The sequence below is a fragment of the Dermacentor albipictus genome, chromosome 9, assembly GCF_038994185.2.
Source record: "Dermacentor albipictus isolate Rhodes 1998 colony chromosome 9, USDA_Dalb.pri_finalv2, whole genome shotgun sequence".
NCBI classification, from domain to species: Eukaryota; Metazoa; Arthropoda; class Arachnida; order Ixodida; family Ixodidae; genus Dermacentor; species Dermacentor albipictus.
In genome coordinates this window covers 75,142,880-75,170,879 of record NC_091829.1, presented here as the reverse complement: position 1 = coordinate 75,170,879, position 28,000 = coordinate 75,142,880, and the positions used below count along the sequence as shown (strand labels likewise).

General features: G+C 45.8%; 1 protein-coding gene across 5 annotated transcripts in view; it reads right to left on the bottom strand.

The window, feature by feature from the left end:
• LOC139049428 (uncharacterized) overlaps positions 1–28,000 on the bottom strand; it is a 143,234-nt gene that overhangs the window by 37,922 nt on the left and 77,312 nt on the right. The window lies entirely within an intron of this gene.

Here is a 28,000-nt window from a genome sequence, read left to right as displayed (position 1 = left end):
GCTGTCTTCAGAGAAATGCTGCCTTGTTACATTCACTCGGAAGGAAATGAAGCGTTACAGTGTAAAGGTCAATGGGCAAGCAGTAGCAAATGCACGAAAACACCGCTTTTTAGGGGTAATTATTGACCGAGACCTATCATGGAGCCCGCATGTTTCATACCTGAAGAAGAGATTATTGACAATAATACATCTCCTCAAATTTCTCGGCGGAAAGTCATGGGGCACTTCGGTGCGGTCAATGCTGCAGCTGTATAACGCCTTGTTCCTCGGCTTCGCAAGATACAGCCTCCCTGTGATTGGCAACACCTGCAAAACAAATCTGCGTGTACTCCAGGGACTACAAGCTCAGGCCCTAAGGACATGTCTCGGTCTTCCGAGGTGTGCGTCTACAGCGGCAACGATCGTCATAGCTCGAGATCACCCAATATCAACGTACTTGGCAACCGACGCTCTCAGGGCGCATATTCGGCACGTTGCCCGATTACCGTCTCACCATCTTGCCGCTCTACCCACAGAAAGGCCACATACAACTTTCAGTCGTTTAATTGATGCCAATCGCCCCGCATTGCCATCAAACTACATGCCTGCAGCAAGACCATCTTTACCTTTATGGTGCCTGCACAGACCTGACATACGCCTCACCATCCCAGGAATCATGAAGAAAGCCAACATGTCCTCGTTTGCCCTTAAGCAGGCCACGTTAGAACATTTACATGAGGTGCACAGTGTCCGCGTACACGTTTACATCGACGGTTCAGTTACATCTGCAAGCGCAGCTGCCGCTGTGCTGATACCAAGAAGATCCGTCAAGATACAGCTAAAGACGTCACATGAATCATCAACGACAGCTGCTGAACTCGTAGCCCTGCGTGCGGCTCTTCATTTTATTAAGGAGGAACCATCCCAGGCATGGTCAATCTTCTGTGATTCCAAGGCAGCCCTACAGAGTGTACTCTCAGCACTGCACCATGGATCACATGAGCAGCTCGCCGCAGAGATCAGAGAAGTCCACCATCGACTAGTTGACGAAGGACACGATATAATATATCAGTGGTTGCCTAGTCACTGTGGCGCACATGGCAATGATCGAGCAGACGCAGCTGCCCGATCTGCCCATGACGGCGTCAGCTGCGTTGCCATTCCTCTTTCGAGAGCCGACGCAGCGAAAAAACTTGCCACACTTGCGCGTGAACTGAGATTAGCCCAGTGGAATTCATCCGATTTCACAAGTGCACGCCTCCATACTCTGGACCCTAATTTACGGCTCCATATTCCGTCCGAGCTTCCACGACGTGACTGCACCCTTCTTATCCGTCTATGGCTTGGAGTAGCATTTTCAAATGCCTACTCTTTCCTTAACGGAATGGCCAACAGCCCACTGTGTGACTTCTGCGGGTGCAACGAAACGATCGAGCATCTTCTTTGTCAGTGCTCTCGTTTTAACCTACAAAGAACTGTCCTCTCAGCCACCTTAGACAAACTGGACAAGCGCCCAATGACAGAAGACAAGATCCTTGGAACCTGGCCTACGCGAACATCAGCGCGATCCGCTATGAAGGCGCTGCTGCGATACTTGAAAGACACGGGACTTTCTGACAAATTGTGACAGTACACTGTGTGGCGCAGGACTGTACGGTGACACTGCTTAAGACTAGGAATGCCTTTGCGGGTTGCGTGACAGTGCCCACAGAAATAGTTCGTGTGTACGTACGTGTGTGTGCTTAGGTTTTTTTTTCCTTTTTTTTCTCCTTCTTTCTTTCTCACCTATTGCATCCCCTTTCCCTTCCCCCAGAACAGGGTAGCCAACCGGAGATAATCTCTGGTTAACCTCCCTGTCTTTCCTTTGCCTTTCTCTCTCTCTCTCTCTGTGCTTACGCGCTGATTTCAAATTGCCCTGTATATAGCTGCCTGAATGTCGTTTAAAAATTACAGTGCATTGAATAATTTAGTGACGAATTCATCAATTTTTCAGACGATGTGATTCCCACCATACTAGCAATAAATCTTCAAATTTTCGCAACCGCGCTTTCCACCTCCTCGAACGAGATTCAACATTCATAAAGGAAATTACGAAATCTGCCTGCACTATTTTTATCGCAACTACAAGCTCTGGCTCTAGATATTTTGCATAGCTCGAGACACTACTTAAAAACTTTAGGCCCCTAGGCAAATTTTGGTTATAGACCGTCATCTGTAGGGAGCCGCGACGGGAGCATTTCACTGCAAATGTATGTCAAAGTGGTTCGTAACAATAAACGATAAAAATGAAATGAGGCGTTGCCGTGCTTTCAGAAGTCTATAGCTTCATCGAAAACGATTACACTTTCTCAGCGTAGACTAGCGTTCGCAATTGTCACAGCCAACAGCAGGGCCACCTTTCCGTTCCTCTGACATGACCTGCTCCATTGTGTTCCCCATTCGTATGCGCACCTTTCTCGCTTAATTCTCCTGATTCCCTCTGCGCCCGCTCACATTAGCTGTAATTAGAGAACCGTCCATGTTCACATTATCACCCTCGCTCCCCTTTTTTCCCCTTCTATTTGTTTTCTTGCTCCTTTACGCACGCAAATATGTGGATTTTTTTCTTTTGTGTAAACTGATTTACATAGCTGACGGGCCGAAATCACTGACGCCGTAGGCAGTGCGTCTTACGCTAAAGTATTTTTCGGCAGTGAGCTTCAGTCTCTGGCAGACAGCGGGGCTCCTTAAGAATAAGGACGCCCGGGCTCTGTTTCAAATTGCAGCCGTTCTGGCTCTGTGCTGCTGCTTGATATTTTGCATACACAATTAGCACTGCGTGATCCAGGCACCCCGCATGTCTGTTTGCCCCAGCCTGGTGAAGCACCCTTTATGACAATGCTCCAAACGTTTAGGAACACCGATCCTCGCCAAAATTTCTAAAGTGTCGTAAGAGTGTTTCACAAACAGCTGTCGCGTTTTGCGAGGCCACGGATAATTGCGTCTTGTCGATTAACAGTATATGCTGCGGCTTTTGTGGTGTATAGAGGATCAATATACGAACCAATTACTTCAACCAAGAGTCCTCTTTGCATGCATAAGCTCGTTCCATACATATATATGGCGCCGAAAAATTAGGCCAAGTGAAGTCATTGACCTAAATTACCTATGCCTAGACAGCCGAGCTGTCTTTCGCTTACTGCGCCACAAGTCTCGGTTCCATGCGATCAAAGCCCAAATTGGTTGAAATGCGTCCCAGACTGTAAAACCAAATTTCTCCCCAAGCTGTAGTTCAAAAATGCCTTGGCGCCGTGTACAGGTGTACAACGAAAGCAAGAGTACGCCGGAGGCATAAGAAACCGGCTACATCCTAAAGCTGCGGTTCGGCGAAAAGGCTAACTTCACATACGTAGATGGACCTCCTGGCTTCGGTGACGTGTCCAGTGCATAACGCATGCATATGACGCCTATGTCGTGCAGCTAGCTTGTTGCCAGGTAAAGCCAGGCAAGGTGCAGCGGAGGCGTAGAGGTAGAGCATCCGCCTCGCGTGCAAGAGGAACGTGGTTAGATTCCCGGACCCACATAATTTTCTACCGGATCTTTAAGAAAACGCATATTGATAAATTGCATAACAGGCCTGGAGTGCGGTCTGATTCCTGTGACCAGAACCAGTAACGCACTCCGTCACCAAAGCAGGATTGGCTATCCTGGTGCAGTACTTGGCCATAACCTCCTATGCGAATACAACAATAAAACCCCGGCGCTCAGTCCCCAACAGCTGCGAAGCATCTGACCACGGCTGTGGTCAGACCTGTGACGCAGCAAAGGGGGCTAAGAATCCCTGGATCCGGACAGGTTGCCATTGGAATCTGAACCTGGCAACGTTTAACGCTAGAACGTTAACTAGTGAGGTGGGCCTAGCAGAGCTATTGGAGGAATTAAAGGGCGGCAAATGGGATATAATAGGCCTCAGTGAAGTTAGGAGGACAAATGATGCATAAACAGTGCTAAAAAGCTTAACGGAGAGACGAAAACTAGGCGTCGGATTCCTGATTACTAAGGATACAGCTGGTAAAATACAGGAATCCTACAGCACTAACGAGAGGGTGGCAGGTCTTGCTGTGAAACTGATTAAGAGGTACAAATTTAAGGTCGCAGAGGTATAGTCCGTATGTAGTCTATGCCCCTACATGCAGTCATGATGACCAGGAGGTCGAAAGCTTCTGTGAAGACGTGAAATCAGCGATGAGTAAAATCAAAACGGAATACACTATACTGATGGGCGGCTTCAATGCCAAGGTAGGCAAGAAGCAGGCTGGAGACAAGTCAGTGGGACAATATGGCATAGGCACTAGGAATAGAAGGGGAGATATGTTAGTAGACTTTCCAGAACAGAATAATATGTGGATAATGAATACCATCTTCTTCAAGCGGGATAGCCGAAAGGAGACGTGGAGGAGCCTGAATGACTAGACTAGAAATGAAATACACTTTATACTCTGCGCTAACCCTGGCGTAATACAAGATGTGGACGTGCTCGGCAAGGTGCGCTGCAGTGGCCATAGGATGGTAAGAACTCGAATTAGCCTGAATTTGAGGGGGAACGGAAGTAACTGGTGCATACGAAGCCGATCAATGAGTTAGCGATAAGAGGGAAAATAGAGGAATTCTGGATCAAGCTACAGAGCAGGTATTCGGTTTTAACTCAGGAAGAGGACCTTAGTGTTGAAACAATGAACGACAATCTTACGGGCATCATTAAGGAGTGTGCAATAGAAGCCGGTGGTAACTCAATCAGACAGGATACCAGTAAACTGTCGCAGGAGACGAAAGATCTCACCAAGAAACGCCAATGTATGAAAGCCTCTAACCCTACAGATACAATAAAACAGGCAGAACTTTCGAAGTTAATCAGCAAGCGTAAGACAGCTGCCTTAATGAAGTATAATATGGACAGAATTGAACATGCTCTCAGGAACGAAGGAAGCCTAAAAGCAATGAAGAACAAACTATGAATTGGCAAGAATATATAGAAGCTGATAATATCATTGCTGACATGGATGAGATAGTTCAAGTGGCAGAGAAGTTTTATAGAGATTCACAAAGTACCAGTGTTATGCAGTACAGGTCTAGAGGAGTTTGAAATCCCAAAAGTACTGCCGGAAGATGTAAAGAAAGCCTTTGGAGCTATGTAAAGAGGGAAGGCAGCTGGGGAGGATCACATAACAGCAGATTTCTTGCAGGATGGTGGGAAGATTCTTCTAGAGAAACTGGCCACCCTATATAAACTGCCTCATGACTTCGAGCGTACCGGAATCTTGGCAGAACGCTAGCATAATCCGAATCCATAAGAAGGGAGTCGCCAAAGTCTTGAAAAATTATAGACCGATCAGCTTACTGTCCGTTGCCTAGAAAGCATTTACTAAAGTAATCGCAAATAGCATCAGGAACTACTTAGACTTCTGTTCACCAAAGGACCAGGCAGGATTCCGTAAAGGCTACTCAAATATAGACCATATTCACACTATCAGTCAGGTGATAGAGAAATGTGCGGAACATCATCAACCGTTATATATAGCTTGCATTGATTACGAGAAAGTGTTTGATTCAGTCGAAACCTCAGCAGTCATGGAGGCATTATGGAATCAGGGTGTAGACGAGCCGTATATAAAAATACTAAAAGATATCTATAGTAGCTCAACAGCCACCGTAGTCCTCCATAAAGAAAGCAATAAAATCCCAATGAAGAAAGGAGTCAGGCAGGGAGATATGATCTCTCTAATGCTATCCACAGTGAGTTTATAGGAAGTATTCAGAGACCTGGATTGGGATGAATTGGGGATAAGAGTTAATGGAGAACACCTTAGTAATTTGTGATTCGCTGATGATTTTGCCTTGCTTAGTAACTCAGGGAACCAATTGCAATGCATGCTCACTGATCTGGAGATGCAAAGCAAAAGGGTGGGTCAAAAAATTAATCTGCAGAAAACTAAAGTAATGTTTAACCATCTCGGTAAAGAACAGCAACTTACAATAGGTAGCAAGGCACTGGAAGTGGTGAGGAAATACATCTACTTAAGGCAAGTAGTGACCGTGGATCCGGATCAAGAGACTGAAATCATCAGAAAAATAAGAATGGGCTGGGGTGCGTTTGGCAGACATTCTCAGCTCATCAATCGCAGGTTGCCATTTTCCCTCAAGAGAAAAGTATATAACAGCTGCGTCTTACCAGTACTCACGTATGTGGCAGAAACCTGGAGGCTTACGAAAAGGGTTCTCCTTCAATTGAGGACGACGCAACGAGCTATGGAAAGAAGAATGATGGGTGTAACGTTAAGGGATAAGAACAAAGCAGATTGGGTGAATGAACAAACGTGAGCAAATTACATGCTCGTTGAAATCAAGATAAAGAAATGGGCATGGACCGGACATGTAATGAGGAGGCAAGATAACCGATGGTCAATAAGGGTTTTGTACTGGATTCCAATGTAATGGAAGCGTAGGAGGGGGCGGCAGAAATTTAGGTGGGCGTATGAGATTAAGTAGTTTGCAGGGACGAGATGACCACAATTAGTACATGACCGGCGTATTTGGAGAAGTATGGGAGAGGCCTTTGCCCTGCAGTGGGCGTAACTAGAGATGATGATGATGAAGGCTTAAAAATAAATCGCCAAGTATATGTTTAATTATAGGGAAAAGTTTTTTTTTAGTTTTAGCCCGAAAGAATAAAAAAATAGAGCGATGTCTAAACTCATTTTACATTTTTTTTCGCCAATGCTCGCGTCAGCGAACGGATGGGACTAACACTAGACGTGACGTGTATCTTAATGCCAGTAAGTTCATTTATGGGTAAACTGTTTAGTTTCAGCGAGGAATAATAAGATCAAAATAAAACGCCGTTTCAATTCATTTCACGTTCTTTTTTCGATGCTAGCGTCAGCTAACAGAGGGGATGAACACTACGCGTGACGTGTTTCCGGTTGTCAATTTTTGCCGAGTGTCCCTTCTTGATGAATTTATTTTTCTACGGTTAAACGGGTAAGGCAAGATGAATGCAGGAATCTTACCCCCGTATTCAGAAATGCAACTTAAGTTGAAGCCCATGCTTGACTTGAACTAAGTGACGCCTATCATGAACGTGCCGAAGGAAGCGCCGGGAGCGTCTTTGGTCACGTTAACAACAGGCGTCATCAAAATCAAGACAAGCATGGGCTTCGACTTAAGTTGCATTTCTGAATACGGGGTTTAGTATTTATCCAAGCGGAAACCAAGATGGAACTGTGAATGGAGCCAAGCCTAAAGAGAAGCGCCGTCTTGGTACGTCACACAAAATTAATTTCACATTCCTTTTGTTTTTCGATGCTCGCGCAAGCTAACGGATGGAACAAACACTAGGCCGGACGTGTTGCCAATTTTTGGCGAGTGTGCCTATAGACAAGAACGGCACCGAGAGCGGCGCTGCTGCGCCGGCGTTGAGAGCGCCACATGCGGAGCAAAATTCTATTAGCGGTGGTACCCCTCTCCCATCTCTCGTTCGCGCCGCCTTGATTGCCTCCTGCACTGCGCGTGTTTGGGCACGTTTCGCGCCTCGCGTGGTGTGTGCGCGTGGACATTTCCTTCGAAGGGCGGTGTACAGTCTCTCTCACATTTAGGGGAAAACTCGAAGCGCAGCAGCTCGCGCAGATGCTCGAGGGGCGGGATCTTGAACGGCGTCGTCTGCTACGGTGGCGCACGCTGGCCGCATTGTCGAGAAACGTTCTACTGTCAGGTGCAGGGCGCTGATCACATCGTTACTGCGTGAAAGGAGCCGGTATTCTTTGCTAAGCGTTGCGCGACGCCCACTGATACGCCTCGAATGTAATTTCATCGCTGCGTGGCAGTCATAGACGACGTACTGATTCCATACATTCTTGACGGCCCGTTTCTGGAAGGCGACTATATATTCTAACGCGATAGGACGCCGATCCACACTGCTCGTGCTGTGCAAGAACTGCTAGAAGAGCGCGCAGTCACTCTCTTGGAGCGGCCGCCTCAATCCCCGGGCGCCAACATCATTTAAAATGTCTGGGGCTCGTTGAAAGTATCGCTGGCGCAACATCCCCTCTATCAGTCGCCCGAGGATAGGCTTCGATCCACCATCGTCAGTGACTGAGACGTGCAGCGAATGAACACATCCCTGATCAAGTCATTCTACACTTCACTGCCTTCCAGGATGAGTGCTGTCATCGCTGCCGCTGGGGACATGACGAGATACTAACTGAAGTTCCGAGCGTGACGTGTCCAATTCCCCACCGGCGGGCAGGGTCTGTCTGGTGTAGCGAATGCTTATCGAGAAAAATCACTTCCAGCTCATGGTCTGAACCTAAAACGTTCATTTAATCGTGTCCGTTTGTTTCACCGTGTTCGACTCCCATTGTTGAGTGCTTTGTTTTCCTTTCGAGTCAAACAAAAACTTAGCACGTTGCGCGCACATCTTGGTGCGTTTTGTCGCTGCTCATTACGGTACCACACACAGTGAAGAAATATACGTGCACACGCTCAGTACTCCGGCCCTTCGAAAGAACAAATGAACCATGTTGTCAAAAGAAATTTATGGAACTCCATTATCGCCAATGAAGGATCAGAGTGTGGCGACGCACAACGTTTAGTAAAGAATATCAGCTCAGTTCCCGCAGTACCGATGAAATCGGTGCACTGCCCCTGACAGTACCACGCTTCCCGAAAATGCGGCCAGCGCGCGCCGCCGTAGCAGACGACGCAGATCACGACACTGCCCCTCAAGCGTGTGCGCCTGCTCGAGCTGCTGCCGCCGCACGACTCCATTGCTTGCCGCATCGCGACGCAATACGTTCCGAGTTTTCCCCTTAGTGTGAAACAAACTGCACACGCTATATTTGCCTTTAAGAAGATCGGTACGCTTGACGATTATTTTTATGGCTGCAATGCGGCGAAAGGGCAGCGTCTGCTTAACCATGTAAGGGACGCTGAGCAGGTAATTGGAAACGACATCGTATGTGCCGCCGGAAAAATCGGCAGCACATACGATGCGGCACATACATACGGCACCTACGAGCTAAAGTCATTTTTGAAGTTTCTCACATTATGTTTGCTACAAATCCGTGTTGTCTCTGATGGCGACAACGGACTTCTATCGACACTGTGCGGAAATAAACAAGATATATCGCTGCATAGCACAAGTACGACATGCGCACACAACTTTAACTAGTACGTCCCCTACAATATGGAATAGAGGCAGCAATGTAGACAGCTTGGTCATTTTTTAACAGTACTCAAGAGACGGAAGTTGAAAGTTTTATTAATCATTCCTGCTTCAGCAATGCCGGCGCGACCAAGACGCGGGTGTGTATCGTCCAGTAACCCGATCGATCGGTCCGGTGGTGAAGCGGGAATGAACTCCGGTCATGTTCAATGCATCATGCACATATTCAATTTCTCGGCACGCGTGAACTTCGGCCACTGCTAGCGCATACAACAGACATGGTTTCCATTCTTAGACAGCGCACACACAAACGAAACACGAGAAAGAAGACAGGACAAGCACTCGTTGAACTTAAAGTTTTTGTATGAATAAAAGGATTATGTACCGAGCAATTATTAATTTCACGTGGGTTAGATATAGAAACCGTCATACATTCAGGAGTGATCAATAAACGATCTCGCTTCGTTTGCCAGTTGTTTGCTTCGCTCGGCGCACCGCAGTAATCCATGTCTGTCGTCTGCTTCTTTCGTACCATTTTCTTGTGAATCGGCAGAATTTCACTGGTAGCATCAACCATATCATGTTTACATTGCTGTCGTGACAGTTAACAACACAATAATAATTTCCGGTCATCCGAAGAGGCGCCGTCGCAAACAAGAGACGTTTCGCGTGCAGCGCGAACTGAACGCGGGGGCGACCGTGACGGGAAGTGGTGACGGAAACCTACACCCGTTGGAGATGAAATCGCTCCGCCAGGGAAGAAACGAGCGCTGGCGTCTAGGATGAAACTTGGCGTGCGGTCGTCTATTGCTTAATTTGTTTCGCTATGGTAAATCAGCTTTTGAGTTCAAGGAACCGTTGGACGACTGCTGATGGAGCCAGCCGCCAAACGAAAAGCGCACTCTTGGTACACTAAACAAACTAAACAAACTAAACACTAAACAAATGTCTTCATATGGAGACATCCTCTTCTCCTAGTGAAGAATGCAAGTCTTCTCGTTTTCGTATATGGAATATAATTACTCTCACTACGTAGCTTGACAGCGCACTAAGGCATAACATCATGATTTTACCGGTGAACACATTGTATTAAATCTTCGCGAAGTGGCAATCGCAATGGCGACGCCAAGTTCTTCCCTCCAATTTCTCTCAAGCTCACAATAAATTATGCGAAAACTAGCCTTTACTCGAGCCTGCCCATACGGAAAATGTCCGAAGCTCATTCCGTGTATTTTTGAGAAATATAGGATGGCCACCTATAAAGCTGTTAGGTAATTTTTACCGTGTTTTACATGATGTCTTTGCAGGCCTCTGAAATAGATCACGCCACCATAATTGAGAGCTTTAGCAGAACGCTTACGGTGCGCTCCGCTGAGACCGAGACCGGCGTACCATAACAATTGGCACGTTGCCACTGAGCAGAACGCTACCGGGAACACAGACGCGCCTGCGCATAATGCTCACTGCAGCAGCGGAACATAGAACGCTGCCAAGGTTCCGTGAGGAACTCGATTTTGCGAAGCGTCAGGGTGCGTCTAATTGCCGTCTTCGTCGTTTTACAGCGCAGCAGAGAGCACGTAACTGGCGTTTCTATGAGACGCGGTTGTTAGATAAGCGAAGTCAATGCTTTCTATGCAGCCAAATGTGCGCGGAGCGGAGTGTAAGCAATGCTCTGCTATAACTCTCTAATCAAGGGAGGCTCCGTATCGCGTTGATTGCGCGTCTGGTCTGAAACGCATCTCGTCGTCGGCGCATGCGCGGTGGCACAAAGTGGCCGCATGTCGGCGTCCTCGGAGTTGCCGATTTTGCTGAACGGGCGCTGGAGTTCGTTATATTAACTCTATACATAGTATGCATGTGTCGTCACACCGGCTGCTGTCGTCGGCTACCGCACTACCTTCCGCCATCTTGGGGCACCTTATAAACAGGCGCGCGCATAGGCTGGCATAGGCTTATAGGTTTCCCAACATGGCGCTGCCGTAAACCGGAAGCCGCGTAGTATCGTTGAATGAAGTACGTGCATGCATTGTGTAGGTGAACGTTGGTGCCTTTTTTCTGTGTGATGCCAGCCGCGGCAGCTTAGTGCGCAACTGGCTTCACTGCTGAGCTCAAGGTCATCCATTGAATCGCGCCCACGGCGGCCGAATTTCGACGGGAGCGAAATGGAAAAACAAGACGTAAAACGAAAGAAAAAACGCGCGTGTATTTGGATTTAGGTGCACGGTAAAGAAACCGAAATTGGTAAAATCGCTCTGGGTCCCTCATTATAGCGTGCCTCATAAGCAAAGCAGGCTTTCAGCGCATAAAACCCAACATTATATCTTCTAAAAGCGTCAGTTTCAGCCGATATATATTGCGTGGGCTAGTCCTCTTATCCTACCCTTGCCTGCTCCCTCTCCCTTCACCTTACTGGGGTCTAGGAGGTTGTGGTTTGAAGGCTTCGGGCCGGGGTGGCCCTTACACCGGCTGTGGTCTCAAAGTGAAAGTGGTCGCATTTACCCCTGGATGCTACGTGCTCGGACTGTTCAGTATAAGGGAAGCATAGGCAGATGCAGCGTACCACCTAATTTGCGGAAGTCCAGGCTTACAATCGTAACGCCCGCTTCTCCTACGGCAAGCTTGCCTCCGTCGGGTACATGACAACACACACCACAAAACACTGCTTCAATGAGTACATTACAAAGGCCTCACATAAAAAGGGTGTGCTAGAACACGCTTAGGGTGTTTATCAACCATGTTTACGAGTGCCTTGCGAAATTTAGACGTCACGCCGAGTTCGCATGTGGCGAAAATGGGGCTCATCAAATGTTTAACACATGGACAAAATTTCAAGTTTGCAGCTGTGCTTACATTTGTAAAGAAAGCTGGTCCCACACTTTGTCCCTCATTTTAATTTTACGCATCTTTTGTACTAGCAGTACGTATATTCCAAAAATGCCAAAATTATCGAAAACAGTTGATAATATTCTTGAGAAGACGACGCTTACCATGGGTAATGCGTAGATGAAATCAAAAGCGTCAGATTTAACCATAGCGTTTGCAGTAAATACGTATTCCAGAAGATTTTGTTTTATCTATGTTAATTTCAAGCGAATTTATTATGCTCCACTTCTGTAAATCGCGGAGCGGTCCATTAATGTTATTTTCAACAGTTTCAAAATAATGACTGGGAAGAAAAATTGTTGTGTCATCTGCATAAGTTATGTACTCTGCGCCGTGGTTACCTTGTGTAATGTCATTGACATAGAAATTAAATAGAAGCGGTCCAAGTATGCGCCCTTGGGGGACACCTGAGGTAACTGCTTTGCATGTAGATAAATGTCCATGAATGCAAACACATTGCATTATATGTTGCAGGTATGATGTTGTAAGCGCGAGCGGTGCGCCTCTAATGCCGTATACTTCTAGTTTTTTAGTTAGTGTTAAGTAGCTTAGACGGTGGAACGCCTTTGAGAAATTGATATATATATATATATATATATATATATATATATATATATATATATATATATATATATACCAGCTATCAGGCGTTTTTCATCGAACACTTTCAGAATGATTTCTGTTTGCATGACAAGGGCAAGTTCCTTAGACCTGCCTTTTCTGCATCCGAATTGGGTGGGGCTAATCAAATTGTATTTGTTGGCAAACCCAATTATTCTAGCGTACATTACTTTTCTAAACCTTTGGAGAACACTCGTAGTATGGATATCGGCCTGTAATTTGATAAGTTGTTTCTTTCTCCGCCCTTGAATATCGTAATAGCTTTTGCTATTGCATTTTCTTTGGAAAAACACCTGTCGAGAGAGCTAGATTATAAATATGCGCGAGCTGTGTCAATATGATGTCAAGAACGTACTTTACTGACCTGATTTGAATGTTGTCGATATCACACGTTAAGCTGTTTTTGAGAGATTTGTACACGTTATTTATTTCCCTCTCAATAGTGGAATTCACAAATATGCTGGTAGAATTTCTCGAGATCCCATTTACTGTCTCTGGGGAATGAGAGCTAGTGACTAGAAGTAGTGAGTATTGAGCTGACAAGCCCACTGCATATATTATGCGCGCAAACGATCGTGTCTGCTAAGTATTGCGTCATTACATGCTGCGCAAAGAGCTTAAATATGAAGCACAACGTCGTTTGCCGTTCTCCTCGAGGGCGCCACCCTCCCAGCGATAAAGTAGACGTATATCGCGCACGTGTGCCTACGTACATGGCACCTGTGACGTCGCTCATACTGACACGTGAGTACAAAAGTTATTGGAGGCGACACCATTTATTTGCCGGTTAGGTTGCTTAAATAGACAACTTAGAGCTTAGAGAAATAGTGAAACAAACAAACCGAATGCCTGCATGTTTTTCTGTTACATCGTGCCGTATGGAAAGAGAGATGTACTTCCGTTTCGTCTGCTGGTTACCACGTCACGCTGTCGCATGCGCAGAGAACGTTGTGGTGTTCGACCTCCTTGAAGCGCGCGAAATTGCCCGCTTCCCGAAACGAAACACATGCAACAGCTTGTGCGTGCGACCCTCACCGGACAGAAAGAAAAGAAAAGAAAGAAAATGCGGCCCGTGACAGATTCGTCATGCAATCATCGGGCTCGACTGTGGGAGAACACAGGGAACTAATTTCACTGGTGGAGGCCAGACGGCGCAAGTGAAGAGAGCGTATTTTTGCGATGCCGCTTGCGTCCTGCGATCGCTGGTTAGCGTCATTTCAAATATTTCTATCTCTGCAATTATCGAACCAACATCAAGAATTGTTGCTGCAGAGGGCTCCTTAGAGGACACGTAACAACTTTCAGCGTAGAACGAAAATATGCTATTAGGCCCGGTGAGCATTCTTTTAAAATAGGCGCATACCATAGCCCTTGTGCCATATAATTTAGGTGTGCTTGCTTAAATACCAGTCTTTCTAAAAATAGAAGTTCACAGTTTCGCACGAGAAGCGGAGGCTTTCATTGTGATGGCAAAGTGTTCGACTACAACACAAAGTTCGTACTTCTTTAGGTTACCTAAGTCACAGCAAACATTCTCTTATTATAAAATTAGCAAGCACTATGTCACACCCACGAATGCAAACATGAGCAACGCTTTCACTTGCAATAATTTATAGTTTCTTTATTTTCATTTATTAAGCACAATTTCACCTATGTTGTCCTTTGTGTCAGTGTTAGTTGGATTGTTGTGCTATAATTTGTTGCCAGGTAACGCAAGAAAAATAAATGTGAAGCAAAACGCCGTTTGCCGTTCTCTTCGCGGGCGCCACCCTAGTAGACTTATGACACGTGACGTCAAAACTTATTCAAGCCGACGTTGTTTATACGTTTACTATGTTGCTGCCATAGACGACTTAGAGTTTAGAGAAATATTGAAACACACAAACGAATGCCCGCATGTTTTTTATTCACATCCTCCCTGTTGTATCCTTCTTTCTTGTTTCAGTTTCATTTCTTTCAGTGTACATATCGTCATCGTCATTCAATATGATTTCCTATATAAGTTGCTTTACTGTGACGAATAAAGGGAGTTGCAGACTGCGCTTGCGTGGTCCCATGTCATGCGTCTGGTCTGAGCCAGACACCACATATGGGCAACCAGCGCTGAAGTTTCGCGTGCCGACAGCAGCGCCGTAACACACTGCCTAGCGAGCGCTAGACACAGTTTCCAGTAGCACACGCAGTCATTTCGTGTCAGCAAATTCACCGACTGTCTTTAGTCACACTTTCCAAGGCTCCTCACATGGCAGGGAACCGACGTGCTAGGACGTAGCAGCGCATGCGCTCTACGGAGCGCGCATGGCCATGGACAGAACTTGGCTGGCCCCATCGGACTAGGCAAACATTGATACAGGTGCACGTTTCTTATTGCTAAATATGTCGTGCCATCTTCGTAGCCTCCCTATCGGACGGTTTCAGCATATTTTAGTAACGCATGAAAAATGTCGTAGCGCCTCCTGGCCAGCGCTGGTTCCCCATTGGCGACGAAGGTCAGTGGCAGATGCGCTTTCACGCCTACCTCTTGACTGTGATTCGCTGCAGACGATGCAGGAAGAAATTGTGTCCGTTGTATCAGAGTGCCTAACAAAGGAACGGCTGCAGGTGGCCACTGCTGCAGACAGCACACTGCAACAGGTTGTTGTACACGTGGTACATGGTTGGGCGCCTAGAAAAGCTTTGCCAGCAGAAATAATGCCGTACTTTAACGTGCGGGAAGAGCTTTCTTTCGTTGATGGCCTTTTGATGCGCGGCGAGCAGGTAGTTGTTCCGAGTGAATTAACCTCGCTCCTTGTTGGTTTTGCGCACGAAGGTCACCCAGGAATTGTGAGGACGAAGCAGAGACTACGTGATCTTTACTGGTGGCCGCGTTTGAATAAACAAGTAGAAGAAGCAATCCATTTTTGTCATATCTGCCAGGCCGCGGACAAGTCCGCTAAACCGTCGTTTGCACCGCTGCAGCCGGTGACGTTTACAGCGCTACCATGGCAGAAGTTAGCAATGGATATAGTGGGACCGATTGACTGGGCCCCTTCAAACTGTAGGTACATGATATCGCTGATCGATTATCATTCCAAGTGGCCTGAGGTTGCCTTTTCATCTACAGTGACGTCACAGAGCGTGGTCGATTTTTTGCAGACTGTGTTCAGCCGAGAAGGCTATCCGGAAGAAATTGTCACAGATAATGGGCCTCAGTTTAGATCGCAAATGTTCGAAACATTCTTGAGAGAGAGGGGTATTGTGCATCGTTGTTCTTCTCTGTACTATCCACAAGGAAACGGCGCGATTGAACGCTTTAATCGCGTGCTGAAAGATTTCATGCAGGTTGCCCGACTGGAACAACGGCCCCTCCAGGCTGCTGTGGTTGACTATCTCGGCATATATAGGTCGACGCCGCATGCGACAACGGGTGTGTCGCCAGCCAAGTTGCTTCACGGACGCCAGCCAAGGACAAGACTCAATACAGTGGGTTTGCCGACAAGAAAGGGCGTCCATGCCAGTTCGAATAAGAATGTTCCTGCTAGGGTTAAGGCGAAGCAGACGTATGCAAAGCAGTATACGGACAGGAGGCGAGGTGCGAAAAGACCAGCCTTTTGTGTAGGGGACTTCGTTCGTGTACGCAAGCCAGCAGGCGGTGGGAAAGCGTCGGTAAACTACATGGGCTCTTTCAAGATTGTCGGCAGAAAAGGTAAAAATAGCTTTTTGATGAGCGACGGTCGTTGCTGGAACGCGTCTAAACTAGTTCGGGTTCCCTGCAATCAATCGCAGACAACAGAACAATGGGCATGGGAATTGCCTCACGACTACTCGGGTACCGCTGGGGCTGAAAGCCGCGCAGACGCTGAACATGGTGAACTGTTGCGATCGCCGGAAACAAGGGCTGAAGTTAATGAAGAAGTGGTCGCTCCTTTAGAGGATTCGGCGGAGCAACCTTTGCGTCGCAGCACTAGGGTACGCCGACCTGTCGAAAGATTTCGGTTTTCTTTACCTGAACAATAAGTGTTTAGTTCGTGTTATTTTGGTTGTTACAAATTACTATGTTGTATTTCAAGCGGGAGGTGATGTTGTATCCTTCTTTCTTGTTTCAGTTTCATTTCTTTCAGTGTACATATCGTCATCGTCATTCAATATGATTTCCTATATAAGTTGCTTTACTGTGACGAATAAAGGGAGTTGCAGACTGCGCTTGCGTGGTCCCGTGTCATGCGTCTGGTCTGAGCCAGACACCACACTCGCGTATGGAAAGGGAGATGTGCTTCCGTTTTGTCTGCTTGTTCCTACGTCAGGCATTCAAGCGCGCCGAGAACGAGACTGTGCCATTTTCGACCGTGTTTCAACCCCGAGATCATGCTCCTTCATCATCTCACGGCTGCCTCATTGCTCGTGATTATGGCGCTCATCAGATGTTCTCGTGAATTAACATTAAAAACAAGAGTTCGAGAAAAGACAGAACTGGGACACCACTCTTATTTATAAGCTTTCACTCGTCGTTTTCCATAATGCAATCTTTGATTGTCTTGATCAGCTGATTTCTAGGAAGGAAACTATATAAATCTGTGACGTCGATGCTGAACGTTGTGCATGATGGATACACCCCCTTTTGTAAAAGCCTGAGGAAATCTAAGTTTTTTTTTATATATTGAATGGGTCTTCTACGTGGAGCCCTGTTAAATTTTGAAGGACTAAAGGTGCACATCATTGCTGTACATGGAGCCAACGGCCTAATGGGGCGGGCACTCTAGGTAGGCTAGACGAACTCCATAGTTGACTTGGCAACCGTACATGAGTTTCTCTTCAGTTCCCAAAGATTTTTGGGGAAATGCAAACGGAAATAAAAGATGTGAAGCTAAAATATCCGCAGCCCGTGTCTTCATACGAAGAGGTGCTCTTCTCTTTACAAACAACGCTAGTCTTCTCGTTTCGCGTGATGGAGTACCTGTGCCTGTCCACGACTGAGCTTGATGGCGCACTATGGTATGACAGGGTGATGGCTTTACCGCAATACGCATTACGGTACATTTGCCGAAAAAAAAAGGGGGCAACCGCAAAGGCGGCGCAAAGTTGCTCCCTACAACTTTTGTCAGGCTAACAATGTTCAATATATCATTCGAAAACTAGTATTACACCAAATACTTCCCTAGGGAGAAATTTGTAAAGCTCATTCCGAGTATTTTGGAGAAATATCGGATGGCCACTTATTTGGATCCTGCGTTAAAGGATGTGTTTGCAGGTGCCTGAACAAGATTGTGCCGCCATGATGAAGGGAGGCTCCGTGTCGCGTTCATTGCCCCTCTCGTCTGCATCGATTCTCGTCATCGGCACATGCGCGGCGGTGCAAAGTAGCAACATGGTGGCGTCCTTGCAGTTGCTGATTTCAATGCATGGGTGCTATGGCGAGCGTTTCCTCTAGAGTTACTCATATTAACTCTATAGGTGAACACTCCAGATTTTTTTTAATTGGATACCAGCCACGGTAGCTTGCTCCTTAAGGGGCTTCGCTACTAAGCTCAAGGTCGTCCACTCAATCACGGCCACAGCGGCCGTATTTTTACTGAAAAGAAATGCAAAAAAAAATGAGAAGAGAGGAGACGAAAAAAAAAAAACAAAGCACTCGTGTACTTGCCTTAAGGTGCATGTTAATCGACTCCAAATTGAAGAAGTCACTCCGAGTACCTCATGTTAGAGTGCCTCATAATAAAAGCCGGCTTTCAGCACGTAATACCTAACATTGCAATTTCTAGCGTGATGAGCGAGCAACGCTTCAAATGCGTCAGTTTCAGTCATTCTAAATATTGCGCGGGCAAGTGCTGTTATCCCACCCTGTGCCTGCTCCTTTCCGCTTCACCTAACCATGGCGGAGAAAGTGCTTAGGAGGCTTCGGGCTGGGGTGACCCTTAAAACGGCTGTGCTCTCAAAGTGAATATTTCTCATTTACCACTAGGGTGCCACGTGTCCCTACCCCGTAGTCCCCGTGGTGGATAGGTAGATGCGTACCACCCAAAGCCCAAATCCCTGCTTTCCTAGGAATGCTCGCATCTCCTACTGCAAGCCGGCCTCCGCTACGATGTCGCCACGAGCTACGACCGCTGGATACGTGACCAGAGATTCCACAAAGCTCTACTTCGATTCGCACCCAACACAGCCCTCACAGCACAGATATAATACAGGTGTACACATCAAGAATTGTGTTTTCGGGGCAAGACCTTATCGAAATAAAAAAAAAGTGCATATCGTGAACAGTAGCACAGCAGGTGGTCGATATTTTCTTCGATGCCGCAGACATCGCAAGCTACACTGTCGGTGACTCCAATTAAAGTAGAGTATGCCTTTGTGAAGGCAACTCCTAATCACAGGCGACCGAGAGGCGTAACTTTACGTCAAGGAAGTGAGATTGGTGGTCGGAGAGGCAGTGAGGGGTTTAATTGATGCAGTCGTGTAAGTCGTAAGTTTGGCAAGTTCCATTCGGTCAGTGAGAGACTGCGTGCCAGGTGTCGAAGATGCCTTGTGGCGTCTGTCCAAGGAAGCGGAATTAGAATGCTGTGCTCTTCTTGATGTGCTTTGCGAGCCGCGTTATCGGCGGAATCATTGCCACTGATTTTACAGTGACCTAAGCACCCACTGAAATACAACCTCGTGACCGTTTGGATGGACGTGATGGTGAAGTTTCACGATTTATTATGTCAATTATTTATGAAATCCGCGTCGGAGAACTGGCTGCGTGCACTGTAACACTGGTTTTGAGTCACAGAACACAGTCCATTTTCTAGGGCTTTCAGAATCAATTAATTTGCATTGCACGACGCAGAGCCGTTAGTTCCGCCGCCGTTGAGGTCGTGACATAGATGTCTTGGACCACAGTGTTTAAAAAATTTTAAATATATTGTGGGGTTTTACGTGCCAAAACACTTTCTGATTATGAGTAACGCCATAATGGAGGACTCCGGAAATTTCGACCACCTGAGGCTCTTTAACATGCACCTAAATCTGAGTACACGGGTGTTTTCGCACTTCGCCTCGATCGAAATGTGGCCGCCATGGCCAGGATCCGATCCCGCGACCTCGTGCTCAGCAGCCCATTACCAAAGCCACCGAGCAACCACGGCGGGTGAACCGCAGTGTTATTCCTTGCGTTGCTACAGCCACCGCACCAGCCGAAGTGGAAGATGTAGTCGATCTATCAGTATAGATGTGCCCGTGGTTGCTGTACTTTTCCTGCGAAAGAAGTAATGTCAGCTGTTTTAGAGCAGGGGCCGGTAGATCTCTCTTCTACTGTAGTCCTGGAATCAATATATGCACTTGTGGATGGCTCAAACACCACGGAGGAAACTCTGGCTCAGCCGCAGGTGAGCACCCAGAAGTGAGCGACGCACAATGGGCCCTGAAAGTAGGGCTAAATGTCGAGCAGGGCTTTGCATCAGTGAGGCTCGCCAGGTGGTGGGAAGGGGCCCAAGCATACTGTCTGAGATGCAAACGCATTGTGCGCATTGTCTCTATGGTAATGTGCGTCGTGATTGGGTAATCCTGCGCAATGGCAATGGTTTCAGCCGTTGATGCACTACATGGTAAGCAAAGACATATCTTAAGGGCTTGGGCTTCAAAGCTCTGAATCGTACGCAGGTTAGCCTTGCAGGTGTTCGATATTGCAGGCAGGCTGTATAGCAGGAATCCGATGAACAACGCCATGTGCAGCTGTAACAAAGCGTGTATAAGATACTCCACAACTTTTACTTGCAAGGAACCTGAATAGGCGACAGATAGCGGTCAGCCGCTTTTTCACGTAATTCCCGTAGGGAGTCCAAGACAGGTCTCTGTCAATTACGACTCCGAAGAACCTGTGATTTCTGCTGTAAGGTATAAGTTGTCGGTCAATAGATATGCCGTAAGCAGACATTGACTTCCTCGTGAATGCCACCATTGCGCACTTTCGCATGATATTTCAAGTCCTTGTTGACGAAGGAAGCAAGATGTCATTGTGGCGGCCTTCGGAAGCAGAGCGCGAAGCTGAAGTCGTGTAACAAACACATGATGTCCAAATGCAGATGTCGTCCGCATATATGGAAAGTCGTACGGTTCTTCGCAAGTTGTCAACTAATGCAATGAGGATCAGATTGAAAAGCGTCGGGTTAAGCACTCTGTTTTGAGGGACTATTCGGCTATCGTAATGCTAGGATGTCGTAGTAAGGGGAATACAAAGGGTTAGGTGCACGATGTCATCACTGAAACCAGCAATCTAAGTTATAGGCGACACGATGTCAGAGGATGACGTCATAATAAAATTGAGTAATGACGAATGCCTTTTTTGTTCTACACGTGCGAGGAATCCTACGAGTTACGACAGGGGGAATTCAGAGCAGACATTTAGAAAACAAGTAGGCTTCATCAGATTCATCAGGTGCCGCAGTTTAGAAAAGGGAAAAGAGTGTTGTCACTGCAAGAAAAAAAAAACTAAAGCCATCGAGTAAAAAAAAATTGATACGCCTAGAATTTGCGAAAATATTTGATCCAATCAGTCGTGAAACATTTAAGGAAAACCACTGCTATGGAGCGGCGCCCAGTAACCTGCCCCAAGAATTTTTCTGAAATATAAACAATCACACAGCAGCAAATCATTTCCTAGTCTGCTCAAATAGGAAAAATAACACATTGAACTGATTCGCAAACTGCGATAAAAAAATTTCGAGCACGCTTAAGATTCGCCTCTAAGAGCGAAACGCGATAGCATTAAACAAACCTTTATGGTTTATCTTGCTTCGCGGCAACTGTAGCTTATGTAACCATAACATTTTCCTAGAAACGCTGCTGGCGAACGCTATGCACGAAGGCGAACTTTCTGGTTCTTTTTTTTGTCTCCCCCCACATAGCATTTGGCGCCGATGACGGGGTTGCGCGGAGGCGAGCGCCATCTAGATGGTGTTGCAATTAAGGAACTGAGCAGGGCGCGACGTTCCTTTTATGGGAGACCTCAAACAGCAGCTGGAAAAGAGATTTGCGTTCGAGTTTCCACGTGACAGAATTACGTTTTCTCGCATATTCTAATTACAAATCGACACTATAATATCTTTGGTAGCCTGTAAGTCGCACATTACGAATTTTCTGACGCATTTTACTTTGAGAAGTTCAATTAGTTCAGTAACGCCTCCGCCAGACGTAGAAACAATTTCTAAGAAATCTGCTCTACTCTCAACTGTGCTCATGGCCGCCCCATTTCGATGGGGGAGAAATGCGAAAACACCAGTGTACTTGGATTTAGCTGCCGGGTAAAGAGCCCCAGGTTGTTCAGATTTCCGGTGTCTCCCTCTAGGGCATGCTTCATAATCAGATGATAGCTTTAGTACGTAAAACCCCATATATTTTAATTTCAGCCCTTCTGTTTCGAAAATGTGGCCGAGGTGCGCATGTCCAGAGGAATGTCTTCCGCGAATTTCACAGATATCTACTGAACTCGAAGTATCGCCGGAGCTAACGTTCATAGGTAAAAAGTTAAGCCCAGAAGAAACAACAAAGTGCAGTGTGGAATGAAAGTCTGAGGTGGCATGCACTGTCGGTGCAGCCAGTATTGTTATCCGAGAAGAACGAATAATTTTCCTATTACCATGAAGAGTGCCTGAATGGTGTCACGGGAGCCAGCTCACTAACGAAACGGGCACTCTTTGTATGTTACACAAACCACATAGGTGCACTGGGATCTCTACACAAGTTTATCTTCAGTTCTCGAATGCTATTGTGAATATGCAAACGGCGATCGAATTATATTTAGGTAAAATATGTGCAGCCCGTGTCTTTATTTTGAGATCTTGTTTTCTGCTATAGAGAAATGCCAGTCTACTCATTTTGCTTCATGGAGTATTTTTGCCTTTCCTTTACGCAGCTTGATAGCGCACTAAGGTGTGGCATCGCAATGATTGGACAGTTAGACACATTAGGTTAAACCTGCGCGAAAAAAGTGGCAACCACCAAGGCACCGCTAAGTGCTACCTCCCATTTCTGTGAGTCTAACGATATTCATTATACGGTGCGAAAACTCGCATTTACTCGAGCACGTACGTATACGGACAATGTGCAAAGCTCATTCCGTGTATATTTTAGGAATACCAGATGGCCATTTATAAAACATTCAGATACTTTTTGTCGTGCGTTAAAGGATACGTTTGGAGACGCCTGAACTAGATTCCGCAAACATGATGAAGGCTGGCTCCGTATCACGTTCATTGCGCGTCTCGTCTGGGTGCCATATCGTCAGCGCAAAGTATCAGTATGAGCAATAGCAGTAGCAACATCTTTTGGCATCTACAGATACGCAGCAGACGTGTAGTCATTCCTTTTATCGGCATTCTACGACTGCAGATGAAGTTCGCACGGACATCACATCATTGAAGAATACAAGCGCTGCCTTAGACCATATTGATCCTTCTCAAGTGAAACTAATTTCGCATGAAATAGTGTCATTTTTGGCAGTATTCATTAACAAATTCTTCTCCGAGGGGTGTTTCGCAACTGTCTTAAAACGGGTAGAATAGTTCGTGTTTTCAAAAAAGGTGGGCATACTTCACTTGGGAACTACAGGCAATATGTAGCCTTCATTTTTTTCGTAAAGAGATTGAAAAGCTTCTCCATACTCGATAATACTGCTACCTAAAGCAATTAATCCTTTTGTCTCCACAGCAATTCGGATTTCGCTAAGGATATGAAACCGATCTGGCAGTTATTACTTTAACTGAATAAGTCAAGCAAGCTATTGACAGAGGTCTAATTGTGGGTTCTGTATTCATCAATCTCACGAAAGCGTTGGACACGATAAACTATCGCATACTACTTGTTAAACTCGAATCATTTGGTATAACAGGTCATCCGCTAAACTTTATAAGAGACTACTTCAGTAACCAGTCTCAGACGGTACAGGTTAACTGCCATCTCTCATTAGGCAGGCTAATTATCGTAGGTGTACCAAAGGGATCAATCTTAGGGACATTTTAATTTTTGTTGTTTGTTAATGACCTACCCACCCATTCTTGCTAAAACCAAGTGCATAATTTTCGTTGATCACACGACCATCTTTACAACCAAAAAATCAATTGCCACACTCCAGTCTTAACCTTAACACTGACTTAAACAATATTAGGTTATGGTGCCAAAATAATCATCTGCACAATACTTCAACTAAAATCATATTTATGGCGTTCCATTCCCAACAAAATTCAATCGACGTTCCACTTGTTCAAATTGGTGATTACGTCGTACAAGTTTCGAACCAAGCGCGGTTCCTCTGTGCCATCTTAGATAGTGAACTAAAAATTCACGGACACGCCTGATCACTTACGAAAAAGATTGCATTTGGCATCCTCATTATCTCAAAGACAAGAGCTTATTTTCCATCTCAGCATGTACGATCTTTCTATTTTGATTATATTCATAACCATCTTTCGTATTGTGCATCATCATTGGCCAACACGTATTCTACGTATATTGAACGTCTGCAGTCTAAAGAATATCAGCCCATTTGATTTGCCCTGCAGGTCACTGCCTCCTAAACTTAACATTCTCCCGTTACAACATTCATTCAACATAAATTATCCATTATTGCATATAGGCTAATCACACAGGACATCTTCAGTTAATGTATTAATCCTGAACACATTACTAAATACAACAGAACCCGGCTTTGCCTGCGCAATAACCTTCTTTTCCCTGCCATAAAGATTAATTGCGGCAAGTTCACAGCCCCCTTCTCTGGCATAGCCACATGAAATTCATTTCCTTTCGAAACGAAATCATCGCACAACGTTCATATATTCTCCGCGCGTACCAAGAAATATTTCATTCTGGAATTACCTAACTCATTTCGTAATTAACTATCCATATGCATGTGATTTTGCTGTATACCTTTTGTTTTTGTATGAGTAAAAAATATTATGGATAATGAAACGACTTTGGTCTGACATGTCGTGTTGATTATTTTTGTTAATATTCGCTGTTATTGTACTTCTTCACACGCTTTCGATTATTGTTCAGGTGTTTTGAATAATTAGCATTACCATTAAATTGTGTATTCAATTTCCTGTTAAAGATAATCAACTTGCCTATTATTGTTCTCATGACAGTACATCTTTGCTGTTTTTGTATAATAACCCGATTTATGTAAACATAGGAGATCCCCCGGCAGTATTATCAAAACTCTCGGACATGCAGCTTCAACACTATTACCATGTCACTCAAGTATGACTAGTGCGATAAACTTGACTTTGCTCCATGGAAAATGCTTTGCGTTACCTAGTGCACGGCATTCATTCATTCATTCATTCATTCATTCATTCATTCATTCATTCATTCATTCATTCATTCATTCATTCATTCATTCATTCATTCATTCACTGACGACTAAAGATGATGGTTTTATAACGAAGCTGTAACGCTGTCATTTGTAGCTTACTGTTCCATGCATTTTCGTCCTCCGTGAACAAAAATTATTATCATTATGAATGTCTCAAACCTCCGTAAGCATTTATGCTCCCGTAAGCAAGTAGAAAATGCAACGTCTCGTAGCTCCTTAAAGCAGAGGCTACAACCATTCAGCCAAGTGCAGCGAACATTGCTTGAATTAGTCCTAATCATGCAAACAACATACATAACAGCACATCGAAAGCTGTCCTCATGAATGGCTCATACCCCTGCAATGCGATGCATTGCCACACCAATCCGGCCTAACCGACAACACAGCGGCGCACGTGCATTGGCGTGCATGCATCGTGCACCGCCCATCAAGACCATAATCGAGCTCGTACCTTTGTTCAAAATGTGTCACCTCCGTGTCGTGCGCTAAAGAGCTTCGCTTGTCAACCACCTTCACAGAATTGAATGGCTCATGATTTTTGTTTTTTACTCTGCGTACTTTACTGGTTGCGTGCCGTCTGCCACATGTACCAGATGACATTCGGCGCTTAATATGGTAGTCCTGAGTGTAGCGCAACCTTTGCGTCGTGATGCGGAGAAGTGGCGACCGATGCTCCAGACGGGTCCCGGTCATGTATGTCATCCTCTACGGGTCGGTCGGTACACCTACTCTTCCAGCATGATTCTAGCGACCATAATCCTGCTATTGCTATACGGTCGCTTCTCGTTAGCTCTACGGGCGCAGGAATCGGAGAACGAGCTCAAGAACTGTATGCGCTGTGCGCTCATAATGAACGTTTAAGGTGAGTTTAGAGAAACGGAAAGCTTATTTTAATAGTTCCTCGCGATTAACGCGCGTGAGAACTTAGCCATCACGAGAATTCACGCTGAAGTGGGAGCTATGGGTGCCTCCACGTTGCATAATGCTATTTCTTGGTGTGCGTAATCGTTCGATATATGTGCTCGCACCGTACTTTGACGCGTATATCGATCCTGCACCAGCTGCGCATGCGTGAGGCACGTGAAGGTGAGCATTACGGCATCTAGGAATTCTGTTCTCTAAGTTGATGCGAGTCTGACAAAGGGCCGTCCTTTTGCGGCACCTCGTGCCGTACTTTTCACGAACGCAATTATGTGATTTCGTTTTTTTAACATGGATGCTACCCCATCATAACTAGCACTTCTCGCACATCTTGCACAGCTGAGTATGGCAATATACGATTTATTAATTTATTCATTGTAGCCTGTAGGTATATAATGCATTAGAGAGGTGAGGGACTATCATCAAAACTATATGCAAAAAACTCAAAATAAAATACGAGAACCCAATCAGCGAAGAAACAAGCACGTCACAAAACACTTTCTTCGCGTAAGCTAAGAGGTAGACAGGGAGCAAAATCAACAAAAGAATGCGTATACTCAACCCACATGAACACAATAAAAAAGGGTATAAGGAATATGCTGGCGAGCGACCTGCGGATTTGATCAGTGTCTGTAATGATGACTGACGAAGCTGGATGGTGGTTGCAGGAATGAAGGACGGGGAATAAGCGACAGTGTTATGACGTGGGATGCAAGCTTTTGAGCCCTGTTTAGTGTATCATCTTCCTTACCGCCACGATTACTCCTCGCTCTCGTACCCGTCTCCATATGCTTTAGTAAGAGCCAAGAGAGCCAGCTTAACCGACCATCCTTACCGTCTCTTCTTCATTAAAGCTCTCTCTCTCTCTGTCTCTTAAAAAATGGCTGTGGCTTAGGTAAGGTTAAGCCCAGGATGCGAAGCATACTAGCCTTTATTTTAGTTGTTGAACCACTGTTTAGCCTGGTGAACTGCTGTTGTTTGGCTATATTTGGTTCGGCTAGACGAAGAAACAACTCATGCATTACTGCTTCGCCTTCAAGAGTGGAACGCGACAGCGTTCCCGTCGACCCGCCAAGGGGTGTAAGACAATGGGCTACAGGGCAGCGACTACGCACCCCGCATTGAACGTGGTGAGCGTCGAGCAAAGCAGCGTTCGGCGCGGCAACGAAATGTGCGCCTGAGCAAGAGACGCACGCCTTAGAAACAGCTCGTTTCTAAGGCAACACCGCATTCACTAGAGGCGCTTTTGTACCGCTTTGAAGCATCGTACTCGTGGCTCAGTGGTAGCGTCTCCGTCCCACACTCCGGAGACCCTGGTTCGATTCCCACCCAGCCCGTCTTGCAGGAGTTGAGCCAAAGCCACTTCTCCTCTGTCGTGACGTCACGGTGTCACGTGGTTTCAAGGCGACACCGCCGCGCCTGAGGACCTGGGTTGAGCTCTCGTAATATGCTTCGCATAAAATGCGCGGGTGCACCTGTGTTTTATTTTCTCGTCTATGCATTGTTTGTTCTCTCACCTTGTTTTCAATCTCTTCTTCATCTATGTGATTTTTCTATGATGTTGCTTCATTACCTGACCCGTTTCCTATTGTCTTTACCCTTATTGAGCGATTCGTTTTTGTTTCCTTTACAATCTCTCTGTCAAGCGATTAACTGGGTGCACAATTCCTACGTAAGGTTAATTACGAGCCATTTGTTGTGTTTCTTTTCTACTGACTCATTTCAAAAGTATCTTCATCGACGAAGAGCCTAAATCATGACACATATTTTCTTGCATTTATTTGGGCATTTAGTAAACGTTCACGTCTCTTATTTGCAAATAATTGAGAGTTTCTTGTTGCTTCCTTGTAATTTCTATGGTACGCGTCGTTGAGGCCTCATTCTCAGCGCGATGATATGAGCTGTTTTTCTTTCATTTCAACATTTACATAAACTGAGCGGTCAATCTTTTCTTTTGCGAAAACATGCTGAACAGTATTTTAGTGAAGGAGCAAAGCCTTTTTGAGGACTGAATTGGGAAATCTGGTTTGAGAAAACGGATCCAAACTGGAGAGTGCAGCACATAAAATAAA